This window comes from Lynx canadensis, chromosome C1 (genome assembly GCF_007474595.2).
Source record: "Lynx canadensis isolate LIC74 chromosome C1, mLynCan4.pri.v2, whole genome shotgun sequence".
Lineage (NCBI taxonomy): Eukaryota > Metazoa > Chordata > Mammalia > Carnivora > Felidae > Lynx > Lynx canadensis.
Genome location: NC_044310.1, coordinates 131394522 through 131399177, shown reverse-complemented (window position 1 = coordinate 131399177; position 4656 = coordinate 131394522). Strand labels below are relative to the sequence as shown.

Sequence of the window (4656 nt, the reverse complement as noted above, 5' to 3'; positions counted from 1 at the left end):
TACCCCACCCTGTTTTCCCTTGTCAATATTTTTCTTATCCTTCATTTCTCTGTTTAAACATTACTTCTAGAGAATGGTCTGAAAAACCCAGTTCCTCACATTCTTCACCAATATGCCACAACTCAGTACCATAACTGTTTTCTTGACACTTGGCACAATGTGTGATTTTTTTAAAATTTATTTTCTGGTTTGGATATAACTTGTCCACTAGACTATGTGGTTGATGAGAGCAGGGACCACAGCTGATTTGTGCCCAGCAGACATATAGACTGAATTCCCATACTCCCCAGTTGCCCAGGTCTGTTCTGTTTTGTGCCTGCTGACCTGACATGACTGTTAACAACACCTTCTGACACTCTCATAAGTGTCTTAGTTTGGATGATAAATTACATGCCAGCTCATCAGGTATACTAGACAATAAATATTTGCTGCATAAATGAACAAATGGGAGGCTCTAATATATATGTTAAAAAATGTATGGAAAAGAGAGGAGAATTTGAAGTGCAGCCCTATGGCTCACTGACAGTATAAGATATAAAGAGTATGAAAAGCTCTAGTGGCAACTGAATGTTTGTGTGTATATGTGAGTGTTTTTGCATGCGTGTAGTGTGTGTATTATCTCTTTATGAATTCATGAAACCTGTAGATGGAATCATCCATAGAGATATCTACAATTACAGTCTCTCAAAATGTTTTTTAAAATTTCTGTTTAGTTTACCATCGGTAACTAAACATTATATCTTATTTTTTTTTTTTTACTGGTATAAAGATTTCTTTGTGTCTAACTTTTCTTCTCTTGAAACTAAGGTCTATTACTGCTGTTCTGATAGTTGGTAGATAGTAGTTGGAAATGGAAAGGAACCATATCCCTATAATCTTCTATTTTACTGAAATCTGTAATCAAAATAATATTTATCTTAATTAATGGGCCCATTTTTTTCATTTTTGATTCATTAGAAAATTAATAGAAAAATAATAACTGAAATTTAATAAATGTCATTTAAGCTTTTTCTTCATAATTATTTCTTTAAATACTGATTTTTAAGGATCTAAAAATTCAGTCAGAATATTTAGATATTTAATATATAAGAGATAACATCTAGAATTTATTTTAAATATTTTACTTTTAAATATATATCTTTTGCTATATGTTGACATTGAGAACTGCTATTACTTTATATTATTTTGAAATTATTCAGTTATTCACTCAGAAAGATATTGTGTCCATTGGTCATATAAACTTATATGAATATAGTTTTGAAAAATATATTTCTCTAAAATATTTAGCATATTTAGACATTTAGATTTTAGAACCTTTTTAAAGAAAGCACTTACAGGCAGAATTTTAAAAATAACTTCGCAGGCTGTTAATGAATGTAACATGTTTTGATTTATAATCTCAGAATTTTCACTTTTTTTAAATGCAAAGAAAAATTAGAAAATTATTTCAGTTAATTATAACACATTTTTCCATTAGTATTCAAAGTATCAGGTTTCATTTATCCAGAGCAGAAAACTGACTGAATACCTCTATTTATCTAGAAGATATCAAGAAATACCAAGAAAGTAATGATTCAATGTGTATGTATTTGCGTATATTTGTATATTGACAGATACATATGTATGTGTAGGTATGTCTGTATACCTCAAACACACACACACACACACACACACACACATATGCATACATCTTTCACATCCATCCATGCATCATGCACATGTCTTTCACATACATTTATACATACACATATTGTGTGTGTGTGTGCATGTGAGTGTTTGCTCATGCACATTTACATATATGTGTGTATATATATCCAGGAATAGTGCTGAAAATTTTAATTTTATTTCAAACAAAAACAACATAGAAAATTAAGCAAAGTAAATTATAAAATACAAATAGTTACTTTATGTTTCACATTAAAAATAATGAAGTTTATGTTTTGTTAACATTAAAAAATACTATCTCTGTATGTGAATAGTATTTATTGATGAATAGGGCCTGGAAGAGAGGAGATAGATGGGTATAAAAAAGTACATGGGGGGCGCCTGGGTGGCGCAGTCGGTTAAGCGTCCGACTTCAGCCAGGTCACGATCTCACGGTCTGTGAGTTCGAGCCCCGCGTCAGGCTCTGGGCTGATGGCTCGGAGCCTGGAGCCTGTTTCCGATTCTGTGTCTCCCTCTCTCTCTGCCCCTCCCCCGTTCATGCTCTGTCTCTCTCTGTCCCAAAAATAAATAAACGTTGGAAAAAAAAAAAAAAGTACATGGGCTTTGGCAACAACAGATAGATCTGACTTTGAATCTAGGTTTTGCCACTTGTGTACTCTCAAAAAAGTCATTTGCCTCTCTGCCCTCAGTTTCTCCATCTACTAAATTAAAATTATGTATTTACGTGATGTACCAACAGGAACACATTGTTAAACAATGAAAAATGTGATTTCTGTACTCAGCTTTCAAGCATGTGGGTGCCAGATTCACCCGTCATGTTCTTAAAGGATGTTCACAGACCCAAGTGCTTTCAGAGTAGGAATGATTATTGGCATGGTCTCAAAATCTTGTCCTGTGGGAACTAGCAAGATTTATCCTGGGAAATGAAACAATGCATGACTCCATCTTACAACCGTGAGATCATGACCTGAGCTGAAATCAAGAGTTTAATGTTTAGCTGACTGAGCCACCCAGGTGCCCTTCACATCTTCTTTATCCATTCATCTGTTGATGGACACTTGGTCTGTTTCCAAATCTTGACTATTGTAAATAATGCTGCAATAAACAGAGGAATGCTATTAAAAAGAGATAGAGAAAAAAATAACGCATGAAAGCTAGCTTTAAATGTAAAGAGCTGACATTTTCTCTGTTAGTCTGTTTGGTAGGTGGAATTATGAATCTTGAACACCATATAAAGTAAGTAGGTATGATTATATTGCAAGTATCACCCAGGTAGAGAAGAGATGTGACCATGCTTCCATTCCTTCCTGGAGATTTCTGTTAGGGGATTCTTGATAGCTATAGGCTTGAAGGAAAGATCAAGTTCAGTCCTGTGGGAATTTTTGGAACAAACAACTATGACTTCTGGATTTGGAGTGAATTTTTGTGCTGGGGGTGGGGTCATGAATTAATGTTAAACAGTTTTTAAACATTCACCAAAAATGTATTTCCTGGATTGAATCTGATATGAGAAGAATGAATTTATGCCTCCATCACAGATTTTTCAATTATTTTTTTTTTGCATCTCCAAGAGACAGATATCATTTCCAATTTTGCAGGTTAGTAACTAAGTTCTTTCGTTGTTATTTTGTTTTCATTTTCATAAGTTTATTTCATAAATTTAATTCTGCAATCCAGCTGGACTTGGAGAGGAGTAAGGAAAATATGGAACCCATAGAACTGCATCAAGAACACAAAGATTATAGGATATTTCAAGTAAATGGGGGTGAAGAGGTGCTCTCCTGAGCTACAGAAGGAATGGTCTGGTAGGTAAGATAAAACACAAGTCAAATTTATTAGATTTGTCCACAGTCAGCAATGGTGATCTTCTTCGTGGTCTTGACATTCCTGGACCCAAAGCATTCCATGGCTTCCACAATATTCATGCCTCTTTCACCTTACCAAAGACCACATGTTTTTCATCCAATCACTTAATCTTGGCAGTGCAGATGAAAAACTGGGAACCATTTGTTTTGGGTCCAACATTTGCTATGGACAAGATGCCAGGATCCATCTGTTTCAAGATGAAATTCTTATCAAATTTCTCCTCATAGATGGACTTGCCACCAGTGCCATTATGGCATGTGAAGTCACTCTGGCACATAATTGCAGAATAATCCTGTAAAAGCAGGGATCTTTATAACCAAATCATTTCTCCCTACTGCTCAGAGCACAAAAGTTCTTGCTATCTTTGGAACTTTGTCAGCAAACAGCTGGAAAGAGACAAGGCCCAAGGGCTCGCTGTCCACAGAGATATTGAAAAACATGGTGGAGGTGACCATGGTGGGGTGGTGGGTGTGGCACCCAAGTGGCAGTGTCTGCAAGGCCTATACTAAGTTCTGTATCAAGTCATATATCTCAAGATTGCAACTAGAACTTGAAAGCAAATTGTCTCCATGTCTCTAAGCTTATGCACAATTATTAAATCCAAGTATGGATTTATAGGGAGCCAGTGTATGTGAGTGTATGCTTTTCTCCAGAAGTAATATTCAGTCCTGCTGAATCCAATAATCTGGTCCTATGATTAGACATAGGCAAATGAAATAGAAAGTAGAGAGAAAGATTTCTAGGTTGCTAACAAAAGCATTCTGGAAATAATTTGCTTTGGTTTCTATTTGGTTAGAAATGAAATCAGAATTGAATTGACTTAAAGAGAAAATAGTAAGTAGATCAATAGAGAGGTCACAATGATACCAAATAACGTTTTTGTTAGAAATAAATGTGCAGCAAAAGTGGAAATCCAGGAGGTAATTATGTGGATGATTTTATGTTTAACACCTTAGACAGGAAGCAGTTCTTAAATATTTCAGTGGTTTTTTAAAACCAACGAAGTTTATACTTAGATTAGAAAACAAAGGACAAACAACGAATACTTATCTTGAGTGGCTGCTTTAGAATCTCTATAAACATTCAAACACCTAATTCATTGTGGCAAAGAACATGGGGTCATAT

At 34.8% G+C, this 4656-nt stretch overlaps 1 pseudogene; it reads right to left on the bottom strand.

Moving 5' to 3' along the window:
* Positions 1 to 3455: 3455 nt before the first annotated feature.
* LOC115521344 lies at positions 3456 to 3986 on the bottom strand (annotated as a pseudogene).
* Positions 3987 to 4656: the final 670 nt, after the last annotated feature.